The following is a 16,854-nucleotide window of genomic DNA, read 5'->3' on the forward strand; positions in this document are numbered from 1 at the left end:
TCTCAATCAAGAATTAAAGAGAAATAAAGTGTTTTGTGGTCCAGAGCAGATCATTATTTCTCAGATCTTCACTTTTTATATTTCTTGTCAAATGCTTGACTGAAACACCTATCACATGATGAACACTCAGGTGCAAACTGGATCAAGTCACATGGTTATCTGTTCAATTTATTATTGGCTGCTGGGACCAATTAAGGGTTCTGAATCTTAAAAGGCACAAGAAGGATGTTGTGTTAGCAGCAGGAATGGATTGCTAATTAATAAAGGTGGTGGCAGCCACTGACAACTGTAATTTAAAACGATGGATATGCAAAGCCACACAGCACAGTGCCTTACAACGAGGAGATCGGTGTGAATGTCTCGGGTGCCCTCTATGTGAAGTTTCCATGTTTTCCTCATATCAGCATGAGTTTCCTCCCATGGTCTAAAGATTTATGAAGGTCTGGTGGATTGACATTGCTAAACTAGCTCTAGGGTGTGTGTGAGTTCATCTAGTGCCCTGTCTAAGAGTTATCCCTGCCTTGTGCCCAGTGCTTGCTAGGATAGACCCTGCACTGGAAGTATTTTTACTTGTGTGCATGGAATGGTGGAACAGTGTTTAGCACTAGATCTAGAAAATGGGCATAGTTACCCAGCCCAGTCACTGTGTGTGTGCAGTGTTTGCATGTTTTCCCTTTGCCCACATGTTTCTCCAGATATTTTCATAGTTCAAAGAAGTGCAGGTTAGGGTTTTTTTTTTTTTGTGGCAGCCAATTCTTATTCTAACAGCATCAGGTGCAAGATGTGAAACAAACCCAGATAGGGTGCCAGTCCATCTCAGGGCACCAGAGCGGATATTCAGGCCAGTTTACAGTTATGCTAACCTACATGTCTTTCAGGGTGTGGAAGGAAAACAAGAGCATGCCTGCAGGAAGACCCTCAGCTCCACAAGAGACAAGAATCTGAACCCAGGGTGCCATAACCACTGCACCACCCTGCTACTTTTATTCTTATTAGTGACAGAGCAGGGCATGCAGGTTCACTTGATTGAGAAGTCCAAATTGGCAACTCTGTGGGTGTGCAGGCAAATAGGCCATGCACTTGACTGGCACCCTTTCCATAATTGTGTCCTGCTTTGTACCCAGTGCTGCTTGTCTGAGAATGAAATAAGACAAGGAGCTAATCCTGGAAGAGAGCCCTGCATTCAGTCACACTGGTCCATTTGTCAATGTATTTAACATGCCCATTATACAAAGTTATTGTCTGTTATACCTGAATTTTTATCACTCTTTAATTTAATATTGTTTTTTATCAATATGCTGCTGGAGTATGTGAATTTCCCCTTGGGATTAATAAAGTATATATCTATCTATCTATCTTATCCATTTTCCAGCCCACTGAATCCAAACACAGGGTCACAGGGGTCTGCTGGAGCCAATCCCAGCCACCACAGGGCACAAGGCAGGAACCAATCCCGGGCAGGGTGCCAACCCACCGCAGGAAACACACAAACACACCAAGCACACACTAGGGCCAGTTTAGAATCGGCAATCCACCTAACCTGCATGTCTTTGGACTGTGGGAGGAAACCGGAGCGCCCGGAGGAAACCCACGCAGACACGGGGAGAACATGCAAACTCCACGCAGGGAGGACCTGGGAAGCGAACCCAGGTCTCCTTACTGCGAGGCAGCATCTCTACCACTGCGCCACCGTGCCGCCCATCTATCTATCTATCTATCTATCTATCTATCTATCTATCTATCTATCTATCTATCTATCTATCTATCTATCTATCTATCTATCTATCTATCTATCTATCTATCTATCTATCTACCTTAGGAAATTGAATTAAATCTGGAATCTAGCAGTGTGGCATGGTTTTGCCAGCCAGTGGGGTGGTACAGTCAGTCATACCAGTAATGCAATGTGTTAATTTTCTTCATTATACCTTTAAATATTTTCTTATATTTTATTTATGCTTGTGCATGAGAGGGTGGACTTTCAATGCTTGATCTGCATGATCGATGAACCCCTTGTGTTATTGTAGGCTACCACAGCACAAGGCTTAGTGTCTTCCACATTTCCCTTGACAATAACATTGACAGCTGCTGCATTGTAAACAGTGCTTAGAGGGCTAACATCTTTCTTTCTTGCTTGCAATCATTTTGCTTTTTTGCCATGCATCTCCCACGCACCCATCCCATATCACGGTGGTCCGATCATACAGTGCCATATGCCTCGATTTCACTACTCATGTCAACGTCAACATCCAATTCATATTGTCATCTCATCTCTTGATTCAACTAATTCAGTTTCAGTTTGTCCTAAAACGGGATGTGCAGCTTTTTGCTTCGTTCCACCCCACTCATGAATATTGATGAGTTACTACCGAATTGCAGAACGCATATAAGGACACATGATGTTTTGGAATAGGATGTTATGTCATCCACAAGATGGTAGCAGAATACTATCCTGAGCATTATTTGGGTGTAACGCTGCATGTCTCATCAGAATCGGTTAACACAATGTAAGTACCCAGAAGGATGGACGAGCATCCCGGACAGAATCGACGAGGTTTTTTTGCCCGGCCATAATGGAAACATGGGCAAATTGCAGACAATACCTGGCCAGGACTCCTTATAATTCCCTTTCTGGAAGGATGGACTGGTGAGAGCTGGAGGCCAGGAGCAGTTCGTCCCCCAGGAGTAACAGGTGGCAGTGTCCCTCCCAAGTAGTCCCAGTTTGGACATGGGAATTGGAGTTCAGAAGCACAGCCCTGTATGGGTGCTTAGGTTACGGTAGATGGTGCTGTCAGGGGGAGGACCTCCCTGGTTTCTGTATAACCCAGAAGTGCTTCCAATAAGCCAAGTCATGCTGCTGGAAGTTCTTCCAGGTCCAGCTTAAAAGGAGCCCACCGTCATACCTCATGGAGTCAGAATCAGGAGGCAGTGGGCGAAACTCACTGGAGGAGAGAAGGAGGCAGGAGAAGGCATTGGTTTTGTGATCTTTTTTGGGCGTGATTGTTGTGTTAATGCAGCTGCTTGGATTAAAAAATCCAATTATTGAACCCAGAATTGTGATGGTCCTTACAAGTACTGCACTGAATTAAAGAAATTTACATAGAATTCAGAGCCTGAGAGATTCTTGGGGTTACCCAAGGAGGTTAAGAATTTTCTTAGGCCCAGGACTAGAACTCCATCTAGTGGCCTCTGCTTTCAGTTCACCCGGTGTGTGTTTTTAAACCTCTGCTTATGATTTTAGCTTTATTTTTTACTACGACTCTTCACTTGATCCGTCCATTCGTGCTAATTACCATATCTTAGCACAAAAAATGTTAAGAGTATTAAATTTAGGCGTTTCTTTCTTTATTCTGCTATCAATTTTTTATACTCTTCTTTTTGATTTCAAAGAGCTGGAGTTTGTTCTTCCCTTAAGTTCAGTTCTGTTTTTTAAATTGAATGTTTTCCTTTTTGTCTCTTTCACTTGTTTATTGCTGTAATAAAGAAATTTCAGTTAAACTCAAATGGCTCACAGGCTTTTTCCTTCCACAATCTCTCAAAGTTCACAAAAAAATGGATTGAGTTTTCTATTTCCCTAAATTCTTACTCCCCACCACCCTATTTGATAACTCAGTTCACATGTCTGTGGTTTACTGCACAAAGAAAAACTTTCTCAAATTTGTGTGAAATTTACCCTTAACAAGTTCCCATTTGTGTCTCCTTGTTCTTGTTGAAGAACTCATTTTAAAATAGCAGCAGGGATTCACTGCACTCATTCCCTTCAGAAGATTAAACACTTTCAGCATGTCACCTCTTAGCCTCCATTTACTTACAAATGAAAAGGGTCAACTCCTACAATTAGACCATCAGTGAGCCCTCTCCTCTGTAGACTCCCACTCACACTGGGCAACTGTACAAATGGCAGTGAAACTAACACACATATACTGTACACTGTTTCTGCTTTCCCAGTTGGACACTCATCATCTGTCTTGGATAGAAACTGCGTCCAATTGGTTCAATTTACAAATTCTTAGACCACCACTTGAGAGAGTTGTAATAGTCCAGACGTGATGAGACCAAAGCCTGAGAGAGGAGTTTCAACCAGTATCGAAATAATACTTTTTGTAGTCATTCAGATTGCTATTAATACATCTACAGTCAAAATCTAAATCCCACCAACATACTAACTTGCAGAATTACATATGCTACGACAAAAATAAAAAGCAGGAACCCACAGGGGTGGTGATTACATTGATGCAGTTCTATCAAACCATCCATGAGCCAAGGAGGGATTTACAGCACTTGCACTGCCAGCAATCAACACATTTATGGTTAAATTTATGGGAACTTTGTTAAGGGGCCCTTTATAACAGCTTCCGTATTGGGCCAGTTTGGTATTTGTTTGGGTTTTCCCACACCCACACCACCCATAGTCTGCCCACAGGGGGCCACTGTGCACATGTCTGCTGGGTAGAAAAGCTACAGTGGAATGCTCTTTGGGAATAAAGTCTAATTTTACATGAAATATCTAACTGTTAGATACACAGATAGATAGATAGATAGATAATGTCATTCATATCTATCTATCTATCTATCTATCTATCTATCTATCTATCTATCTATCTATCTATCTATCTATCTATCTATCTATCTATCTATCTATCTATCTATCTATCTATCTATCTATCTATCTATCTAATCCTGCCTACTATACTAAATAAATATCTATCTATCTATCTATCTATCTATCTATCTATCTATCTATCTATCTATCTATCTATCTATCTATCTATCTATCTATCTATCTATCTATCTATCTATCTAATCCTGCCTACTATACTAAAATAAATATCTATCTATCTATCTATCTATCTATCTATCTATCTATCTATCTATCTATCTATCTATCTATCTATCTATCTATCTATCTAATCCTGCCTACTATATTAATATGAATATCTATCTATCTATCTATCTATCTATCTATCTATCTATCTATCTATCTATCTATCTATCTATCTATCTATCTATCTATCTATCTATCTATCTATCTATCTATCTATCTATCTATCTATCTATCTATCTATCTATCTATCTATCTATCTATCTATCTAATCCTGCCTGCTATACTAAAATATCTATCTATCTATCTATCTATCTATCTATCTATCTATCTATCTATCTATCTATCTATCTATCTATCTATCTATCTATCTATCTATCTATCTATCTATCTATCTAATCCTGCCTACTATACTAAAATGAATATCTATCTATCTATCTATCTATCTATCTATCTATCTATCTATCTATCTATCTATCTATCTATCTATCTATCTATCTATCTATCTATCTATCTATCTATCTATCTATCTATCTATCTATCGTGGATTCGGAAAGTATTCAGATCACATCACTCAATACTTCAACTCAATACCCCAGAATGACAAAATGAAGATAGGATTTTATAAATTTCCCCAAATGTATTTAAAACGAGAAAACTGAAATATCCCATTGACCCAAGTATTCTGACCCTTGGCCATGACACCTGAAATCTGACTCAGGTGTGGCAGTTGTATTGGTCATTGCTGAGATGTTTCTACACCTTGTCTGGAGCCCACCTGGGGTCAAGTCATTTAAATTAGATTGATTAAGAAGGACACACACCTGTCCACAGAGGGTTCTTACAGTGGACTGAAGATCAAGCCTTGAGGTTGTAGGAGGTTGTCTCTGATTGTAGAGCTTAGATGAAGGATTGTGTTGAAGCAACAAAGAATTCCTGCAGCATTTAAAGTTCCCAAGAGCATGGTGGCCTCCAGAATTCTTAAATGAAATATGTTTGGAACAATCACACCTCTTTCCGCCCAACTTAACTGTACAATTGAGGAAGACGGGTGATGGTCAAAGAGGTAACTAAGAACCCGATGATCACTCTGACTGGGCTCCAGAGAAGCTGTGTGAAAATGGGAGAAATTTCCAGGAAGAAAATCACTTAAAGACTCTCAGACTGTGAGAATCAAGATTCTTTGGTCTGATGAAACCAAGATTAGTGTCATGTCTGGAAGAAACCAGGCCCTACTCATCACCTGCGTAATACCATTTCAATGGTGTAGCATGGTGCTGGGTTTTACCATGCTGTGGTGTTGGAGACTTGGAGACAAGTCAGGGTTGATGGAAAGGTGAATGGAGCAAAGTACAGAGATATCCATAATGAAAAGCTGCTCCAGGGTACTGTGGACCTCAGACTAGGCCCAAGTTTCCCCCTTCTAACAGGACCAGGACCACGACCCTAAGCACAAAGCAAAGACAACACAGAAGTGGCCTAGGGACATTTTCGGGTAATGTCCCTGAGTGGCCCAGCCAGAGGCAGGACTTGAACCCAATGGAACATCTCTGGAGAAACCTGAAAATAGCTGTCCACCTACGGTCTCCATTCAACTTCAAAGACCTTGAGAGGATCTGCAGAGAAGAATAGCAGAATGGCCCAAGTCCAAATGTACGGAGCTTATCGTGTCGGACCCAATAAGACTGAAGGCTGGAGTGGCTGCCAACAGGGTCTGAACACTTAAAAAATTGGCAAAAACTTCAAAAATCCTATGTCCGCTTTGCATTCTGGGGTACTGAGAATTCCTTGAATTTAAATGATTGTAGCACAAAGCTGCAACATAATAAAACTTGTAAAAAGTTGAAGGGGTCTGAATGCTGTCGGAGTCCAACCAGTGACGTGTGGTGAGGTTCATGGCTGGTGAGACACAGACTCTTTCAGCGTCAGAGTTACAAATATGAACTCAAAAGAGTCGCTTATTCACAATTCAATTGGCAGCATGCACATTGACTACTGGTTATGTTTCATATTTCATCAGCATTCTTTACACACACCAAGGCAAGGCACATATTTGGCTAAGAAAAGATGTAAAATTAATAGCGGCAAGAGAGAGGGGAGAGAGCAGTTTGATCTGCACTATCCATGTGTTCTAAATTTGCCATTACAATTCCACAATTCATACTCATTCAATACAAACGAAAATATAGAGAGGTGTACAAAAAAAAAAAACGTTTTCAATTTTGAAATATTTATTTGTTTTTAAAAGCTTTTAACTCTGATGCTTAAATCAATTTTAATACATACTGTACAGTTCAACAAAAGGATAACAAGAAAAACAAAAGAATATTTTATTTAAGGTCAAAATTTATTTTTCAAATATTGGATTGTTTTTTACTTAGTCTGATCCCATTTTTTATAAAACTGAAAACCGTTTATAGTCTTACCTTTATTTGTAAATGAAGCCCATGTGCCAATCCTTCTCCAAAAAAGTCTGTCACTTTCTTGTAAAAGTCCTCCTTATTTTCCTTTAGTTTTAAAAATCTTAATTTTCCATTTTGGCAGTCAGTCGGAACAAAAAATAAAATTAAAGAGACCGCTGCAGTGCAGTTGACTTTCTGATATCGCTAACTTATTGGCGCCTCTACGTAGAAGAACAGCAACAAGAGCACCTGTTGGGCTCACATGCGCCCCCCTTCAGGGCAGCACGGTACTGTCTGCCTCACCTCGTGCCTTTTCACTGCGGTTTTATGACCGATCAGAAAGACTAAATATGTCACACACATTCATTAAAGATAGTAGCCAGACTGTGGAAAGTTAGGGTGTATAACAGACGTGTGGCAAACCTTATATTGGCGACATACAGAGAGACAGCGACAGGCACACGACAATTACAGGCATCAACCCCGAGTGTGAGGGAGAGCGCAGTCCGAGGGGAGGAGAGACTTGTCGCTACCACACCTCATATTTCTCCCTTCTGTTTGAACAGTAAATGAGCCAATTCAGTGATTGTGACTATAAAAATGATCAAAATTATTGGAATCATACAGAAAACAAATTTATAGCATAGACCAGTGGAAACATTTATTTTATATTATCATTATTCATTTTTTAAAATTTTCATGATGACAGCCTCACCTGCCTCCCTTGACAGCACGTCCCTGAGTCCAACGTACCTTCATTAAACTCAGGCTTACTTTACTGCATATAACACATTTAACTAGTAAATAGGTTAAGCAACCTTACTGTCCAAACCATTTTGTATAATTCTTTACGCGTATTTATTTACCTTTTATTAATTTAGAGTAAGGAGCTCATCAGGATTCCTCTGAACTGATCTGAATGTCATGCTCTGGTGTTGCTGCCACTTGGGTCTTATGAAAGCTGAATGGTTTGTTTTTTTTTTGTCCCGAAGGTCCTCAGCATTTTTTGAGACTGCTGATTAAAAACGTTTCTGACTTGCTGCACATTCATTTCCTGAGTGACTGTAAACTTTTTTTCAAGAAGAAGCCAACTTGGGAAATAAGGGATGTCTTCTTGATGGAGTATTATGAATTTTATTAAAATTGGATTTTTGTTCTTTTCGGAGTTTTCTTTGTCTCCACCACAGTGCTATTTTGGCTTGGATAAAGAAAATCGGCTACAAGTTTCCAGCATTTTTTTTTAAATTCAGTAACCTGCTCTTGTGTTCTAAAATGGATTAAAGGTTCATTACAGTCCTTGGTTTATCTGCCCTACAGTTCATTTTCCATCTGTGCCTTCGGAAGCGGCCTTCACATGAATCCCCAGTGTGATGCTTGGCAGGCTATTTATTATCTTAAACTCCTGTGGTAGTTTTGCTGTTTTTTTTTTTTTTGTTTTTCAAAGCTGTGCAGTAATTGTATCGATTTCCACTTTGGCCGGTGCCAACCTGTTAAAGTCTCTTACACTCAGCTACTGCGTTGATAACTTTTAGGCAGCCCCTCCGGCCCCCGGTCTGAGAGCTACTGGACACATGAATGTGTGTGTGAGTGAGTGAGTGAGTCTGTCCAAAGACACTCGACCCATTTCTATTTACAAGTAACTGTTTAAAGGCCTGCTAGAAAAGACACTATATAGAAGAAAAGGTTTTGTTATTGTAAATCAAGTTATATAATATAATATTAATAAAAAAAGAATTAACATCAAATGCAGTTTTAGCCTGAAGCTCACCGCATTCTATCTGTTTAAGTAAAAGAAACTGCTAAGGAAAAAGGTAAACGTCACTTACTTAGAAAAAAAGTGAAACTGCAACACACCTAGGAATAGGAATAGAAATGTCCTACAAGGGGTTGTCACATATGATAGATAGATAGATAGATAGATAGATAGATAGATAGATAGATAGATAGATAGATAGATAGATAGATAGATAGATAGAAATGGAAGGCACTATATTATACTGTACATAGATATTAATTTTAGTATAGTAGGCAGGATTACATAGATAGATAGATAGATAGATAGATAGATAGATAGATAGATAGAAATGGAAGGCACTATATTATACATAGATATTAATTTTAGTATAGTAGGCAGGATTAGATAGATAGATAGATAGATAGATAGATAGATAGATAGATAGATAGATAGATAGATAGATAGATAGATAGAAATGGAAGGCACTATATTATACATAGATATTAATTTTAGTATAGTAGGCAAGATTAGATAGATAGATAGATAGATAGATAGATAGATAGATAGATAGATAGATAGATAGATAGATAGATAGAAATGGAAGGCACTATATTATACTGTACATAGATATTAATTTTAGTATAGTAGGCAGGATTACATAGATAGATAGATAGATAGATAGATAGATAGATAGATAGATAGATAGATAGATAGATAGATAGATAGAAATGGAAGGCACTATATTATACATAGATATTAATTTTAGTATAGTAGGCAGGATTACATAGATAGATAGATAGATAGATAGATAGATAGATAGATAGATAGATAGATAGAAATGGAAGGCACTATATTATACATAGATATTAATTTTAGAATAGTAGGCAAGATTAGATAGATAGATAGATAGATAGATAGATAGATAGATAGATAGATAGATAGATAGATAGATAGATAGATAGATAGATATGGAAGGCACTATATTATACATAGATATTAATTTTAGTATAGTAGGCAGGATTACATAGATAGATAGATAGATAGATGGATGTGAAAGGATGGCATACAGGAACTGGTATCTCTTTCAAGATGGATTCCCTTCCCTTACCTGGTCAGAAGGTCCAGGTGGCCAATGCGCAAAAAGAGTGAAAGAGTGCTCCTAACCATAACCAGAAGGGTGGCAGACAGGGTTGGACCAAAAAATAATACCGTGCCAGTTGATTAGTATTATGGAAGGACGGGTTTAGTATGGGTCGGGTCTTGTCAGGACTACAGTTTCCCCCAATATGCTAGATGGCAGAATTCCCACAGAGATACTCGTGAGGCATGCTTGGACTTGTATTCCTGTGGGTCCCATGGGGGCCGCCAGGGGAACAGGCGGGGTTAATAATCTCTAGTTTTTTGGGCTTCCATTTGACTTCCTTCTCACTAATCCCTACTTTGTGGGGCTTCATTCTCCCGGGTTCAAGATATAAGAAGCTGCTCGACCTGATCCAGGTGAGTTGGAGTCGGGTGGAAGAGGGACAAAGGAGGAGAGGAAGGAGGAGAGAGAGAGAGAAAAAGCATAAAAGCACACTCACTTTCTGCACACTTTATTGTGCTGTTGGTTTAATTTAAAATGGATACAGATTTTGCCCATGCATCTAAGGTGAAGAATTATGTTGTGTTTATATTACTGTCAAAGCCGACATACAGTATTTGTGCAAATAAAACTTTTTTTTTTATTTTACAGGGACTTGTGTTGTAGTGGTTGTGTCTGGATGCAATGCCTCCTAATGGTCACAATAGATAGTAAGAAAGACACTATATAATAGATAGATAGATAGATAGATAGATAGATAGATAGATAGATAGATAGATAGATAGATAGATAGATAGATAGATAGATAGATATGTAAGGCACTATATAAAAGATAGGTAGCTATTCAATGTAAAATTATACTGTATTTCAATATGTATTGTATTATAATATAAAATTAGACTTTATTCCCAAAAAGCATTCCACTGCAGCTTTTCTACCCAGCAGACATGTGCACAGTGGCCCCATGTGGACAGACTATGGGCAGTGTGGGTGTGGGAAAACCCAAACAAATACCAAGTGACCCAATGTGGAAGCTGCTACAAGGAGCTCCTTAACAAAGTTCCCATAGTGGCCCTAAATGGGTTAACCTCTTGCAGTGCAAGGGCAGTAAATCCCTCACTTGGTAGCACCAGATTATTGTAAATGCTACTTGTTCAGGTTTCCACTATTTATTGTTGCCATTGAGGAAGTAGTGCTGCAAATTAATATTATTGGTGGGTTTTAGATTTTGATTGTGTATATATATATAACAATTTGAAGAAGTTCAAAAAGTATTTGTTATTACATGATTTTATTCAACTTGCTCTCTCTCTGTGTCTGGGTCAAATTTTGCAATCAATTTTTACCCACTTTTACCGAACTGGTTTCCTTCAAACTTTGCATACATATTGATCTCCGTTGACAATGCAATATTTCGTCAGTTTTGACCTGGGATCTGTATGCTAACTTCGCCAAATTAAAATTTCTCATTTCTCACACAGGTAAAGCTGAACCAAATGCAAAAGCATTTTTTGTTTTGTAAGATTAAATAGATTATAGACACATTAGCATTATCTTTTTCCCTTTCTTATTAATTAATAAAATGCCGTACACGTTTACCACGACACAACAACAGTTACTGCGAGCGCTTTGATTGCTGCGACGATTGCCGGCAGTGGTGCATTTGTGTGTCTGCCCTGAGGTAAGTGACAGCAGTTCAACGGCCATTTGGCGATTATATGGCGATGGAATTTAATAACCCCCCCACCCCATCCCCCACCCCGTGCGTCTTTCAGCTACGCTGATAACAACCAGAGGTGGGAGCTGAGCCGGCGTCACTATTAAAGCGAATAGGGCGCAGATATTGGGGTGCAGGTTGTCGGCCTTTGGGTGAACCCAACCGCACGGTTTAGCTACCGAACATTCCATTGGCGCACTAATAAGCTGGACCCGGGCACAAAATTTGGTAGCATCGGCGTGGGGTAAGGATAGCACGTTACTGATATACCGCGAATACCTTTCCGTGTCAGGAGTAATATAAGGTACGCCTTTTGAAAAATAAGTAATAATAGTACAGTTACCATGACCTGAAAAGTAATAACATTAACCTTTTAACAGCTTAATTCAAGTATGCAATACTCTTTTTTGGCAAGAGCTCTCACCATGTACTAATCTTTTACTGTTACGCACCGTCATCAAACAGTCATAAAACTGTCGGAAAAACAACGATAGAGAAACTTCATTGCTCCAGTCGCGTCTGCTGTAGCGCTTTCTCCGCTACAAAACTTTATTGCTTCCTATAAATAACGCAGGGACCGTGCAGCCCGTGCAGCTGCCGTCTTTCAGAATTTTATTAGCAAGATCCTGCTATCTGGGTGAGGCTTACAACAAGACGAAACCTGAGCTAATAATGATTTTCGAGGAGATCCCGTATATGAAAGAACCATTTATTTATTTACTGTAGATCCAAAACAAGCTCCTTGCAGTAAATAACCCTGAATAGAGAGTAAAGGATTTGTGAAATACCAGTGGCTCATGGTTTTAAAAGAACTCTTACTTCATGCATTGCTGGGTAGCCTGCCAAACATTAAAGATTTGAGTAACTTTTTTAGGAACGTTTTCAAAGCACAAAGCAATCTTCCTAGAATGAAATTGTACTTTGTCAAGCAATAGTTCTACAAAGAACCATACAACCCAGTAAAGAAGCAAAGAGTGCTATTAATGAACCATTATTTGTATGCTCCCATTTTGAAATTTCTGCACAATACTGTATACATTTATTCATTATATGTATTATTTGTCTTGTGAGTCTGTATACTTTCCTCATGGGATTAATAAAGTTTATCCAATCTAATTTATATATACTCATATATATTAGATATAGATATATTTTTATAATTATAATCTATCTATCTATCTATCTATCTATCTATCTATCTATCTATCTATCTATCTATCTATCTATCTATCTATCTATCTATCTATCTATCTATCTATCTATCTCAAGTTCAGAGAGGGATGTAGTTGGCACAGCTGTGACAGTTTGTAGCTCAAGCAGCGTTTACACCTGCATCAACATGCGTCACGATCGGATGGCACTTCCCTAAATTAAAATAACAGGTGTGTATGCGCTGGTGACGGAGCACACAGATTACATTCAGAGTCGGTCAGAGATGGACTCTGACCATGTTTAACACAAATGGGGATGCAGACACATTTTCTGTCCTCATACAACAATCAAGTGAGCAGAATAAAACTAAAAGAATTGTTAGGTGGTGTCAGCACTGAAGGGCGGTGAGAGCTCTGACCCCTGTGCAGCTTTAAAAGTGAGCACAATCTCCTTCATAAGACTGTCACATCATTGGCATCCTGCTAAGATGCTCACGTTCTGACTAGTCACTGTCACATTGTCAGAATTAGTTGATTTCTTACTTAGCCTGTGATCTGTACATCCCGTCTGTTGCACCACAGTTGTCGGTAAAGTCTGTTACTGTATTCACTGTTTTAGTTTATCTGCCCTGCACGTTTCATTATTACTGAATCTCAGAGGTGTCACTTGATTGCTCAGTTCTTGAACTGCTACAGCGATTACGTCTCCTCATTTAACAACACCATTCACTTTGTTCTACTGCCCTGTTCCACCTCATTTCTATTACTCCAGACGGAATGTTATTAGCTATTACACAGTATTTTACAGTATATTTGAAAGTGGACATTACACCCAGGACTATGGAGTTGGTATACAAAACCTCCAACTCCCCGATTTCTGGTACCACTGACTTTGACTCCTCAATTTCTGGTACCGCCAACTCTGACTCCTCTGTTTGTAATTAGACTCCTGTATTTAGTGTGTTGATTGAAAGCACACAACATACATTACAAGGCATTTTCATCACTGCCTGCGTGAACTATCAGGTGCTACTTTTTAGCATCTTAACCTGTTAAAGTTTGTGTTTAAAAGCTTTAGCAATGTTGTTGTGGCTTACAAACACTGAGTAATATTAACATAAAACTATCCACCCATCCATCCATTTTCCAACCAGCTGAATCCGAACACAGGGTCACGGGGGTCTGCTGGAGCCAATCCCAGCCAGCACAGGGTGCAAGGCAGGAACCAATCCCGGGCATGGTGCCAACACACACCAAGCACACACTAGGGACAATTTAGAAGCGCCAGTCCACCTCACCTGCATGCCTTTGGACTGTGGGAGGAATCCCACGCAGACACGAGGAGAACATGCAAACTCCGCGCAGGGAGGACCCGGGAAGCAAACCCAGGTCTCCTTACTGCGAGACAGCAGCGCTATCACTGCGCCACCATGCCGCCCAACATAAAACTAACCTTACAAAATTAAAAATATCATATTTTTATCAAAGGTCTAGATCAGGGGTGGGCAGATTCATTCCTGGAGGGCCGCAGTGGCTGCAGGTTTTTGCTCCAACCCAATTGCTTAATTAAAAACCAATCCTTGTCAATTATTTAATTGCATGGCTTGTTAGTGCTTTAACTCTGCCATGTCCGGTCATTTTCACTTCACACTTCAGCTTCACTTTAGTTGTCTCGCTCGTTAAGATTTTGAACCCTTATTGCTTATTTTAGTCTTAAACAGCTGTATTCTTGGTTTTTAATTGCTCCTAATTAGCAATACCATGCAAATGACAAAAGAGACCAGCATTTCTCCATTTAGCTTGTTTTCATTTACACCTGTATGTATTTATCATGCACTATTTGGTTTAATTAAATACTTGGAAGGAAAGTGAAGAGAAAAAAGTGAAGCACTGAGAATTACTCATCTGTTTTAGACTTCAAATCATTTGGATGATATCCTTAGAAAGGAAAATAAATCTAGGATGTGAAAATGACCGGACATGGCAGAGTTAAAGCACTAACAAGCCATGCAATTAAATAATTGACAAGGATTGGTTTTTAATTAAGCAACTGGATTGGAACAAAAACCTGCAACCACTGCGGCCCTCCAGGACTGAATCTGCCCACCCCTGGTCTAGATGAAAAAACAGTTTCATCAAATCAGTATATGTGAAAGTGGAAATTCTAACATGTTATATTACAATTTACATTCAGCATACATTTTTACCGAGTCTGATTCCAGTAACCCAATCATTTTTTCCGAATCCCGACTCCAACGCCCTGATTACACCTCTAACTCTGGGATTTTGAGTTGGGACTCTATGCACATGGACTTTGTCTTGTTTAGCTTTTTGAGCGCAGAGAGTCTATTATATTTACTATTGTTATTTATCAAATGTGTATGTTCTTGTATCAGAGGTGACCTATAGTTTGTTATATTCTTTAAGTAGTAAAAGTATTTCTTTACGACTGTTTGACATTGACTATTTGTGCGGAATAGTTATGAGTTACTTAAATGGTTTTGCAGTGTTTTGAGCCATGATGAAGCGGGCCGTATTAAAAAGGTCCAAGGTTTCAGATTTGAGTTTGAACACCCCATGTTAAGGCATCCTGTGCCCTGAATTTCAATTGGGACAGTCAAAAGAAAAACAAGAAGGACTGGCAACTTGCTATGTTGGCCAATCAGGTATTAAAACTCAAGTTAGTGAAGCATACTAAGCTAAAAAAATGTTTGAAACATAACATAATATTTTACGAAGTGCTCTTTTCAAGTCATGTGGGTTTTTTGCCAAGAATATTTTTCACACAGTGTCAATAACTAAACCAGTAAAGTGTTGGCAAAACTTACTTTAGTGAGGAAACAGACAAATAGCCTATTTTGCACTTTTAGGATAAAATGTCTTAAATGCACTTTAGTTTAGGTATGCATTTACTATTAAGAACACCTTAACAAACACTCCTTGGGGTCTTCATAACACTTACAAAACATCAATAAAGTGTTTATTCATCTCTGTGAAGTGACCGACTAACAAAATGTCACTTTGTAGTGGACTGAGGTGGCTTCACTGAGACACATTTCTCTTGATATTCCATATTTAGTATAAAACCTGTGAATCCTTCATATTAACAACTAAGTTTACCATCATGACAATATGCCACACAGCACCAAGGTGGATTATTTATCTACTGATGTTTTATAAGTGTTATGAAGACCCCAAGAAGTGTTTGTTAAAATCTTGTTACGTAACAGTAAATGAGTAATGGTTGTATTTCTGCAGTCCCTAAACTAAAGTGTCACCAAAGTCTTCATATTGGAGTTATTAAAGTCCTACCTAAACACCAAGTATTCCGTCATCTGAATTCTATCTTCAGTTTCATTTTTTTAATTGAGTTCCCATGTACAGTACAGCAGGACATTCACATACATAACTAAACCAGCATCCATCCTGGCGAGTTCTGGTGCAAGGCAGGAGACAGCTGGTACATTACGGGGCACACTCTCCCACACTTCAGAGCTGCCCATTTCCCTAACTAGAATGGAGGTAATGCAGAGTACCCAGATGAAAGCCCATACAGACATGGGTAGGACGTGCAGTCCCTAGATAACCAACGATGGGGCACAGGATTTGGTCGCAGAACACTGCATCCATTGGGGTGGCAGCACTAACCACTGCACCACCTTGCCACCCCTGAAAGGATCTTGCAAGAAAACTGGCATACCGAAAGGAAAAGCGACACAGGCATGGGGAAATCTTTCAAAGTGCACACATGCAACGCTAACCACTATGCCACAATACAACTCCAAGCCGGCATTTAATGGTGTGGTCTACCATTCCACAAATCCCTGCATTTCAGTATATGCCCCTTTTCATTTACTGTGTGACCCTGAGCAAGTCACTTCACATGCCTGTGTTCCAAATGTAACCAATCGCATCTCAGATTTTGTAAGCCACCCGAATAATTGTT

At 39.2% G+C, this 16,854-nt stretch overlaps 1 protein-coding gene across 1 annotated transcript in view; it reads right to left on the bottom strand.

Annotated features, from left to right (window-relative positions):
* The window catches only part of LOC114658895 (regulator of G-protein signaling 5-like), a 108,168-nt gene that overhangs the window by 90,982 nt on the left and 332 nt on the right, over nucleotides 1-16,854 (bottom strand). The window lies entirely within an intron of this gene.

Source organism: Erpetoichthys calabaricus, chromosome 10, assembly GCF_900747795.2.
Source record: "Erpetoichthys calabaricus chromosome 10, fErpCal1.3, whole genome shotgun sequence".
NCBI lineage: Eukaryota > Metazoa > Chordata > Cladistia > Polypteriformes > Polypteridae > Erpetoichthys > Erpetoichthys calabaricus.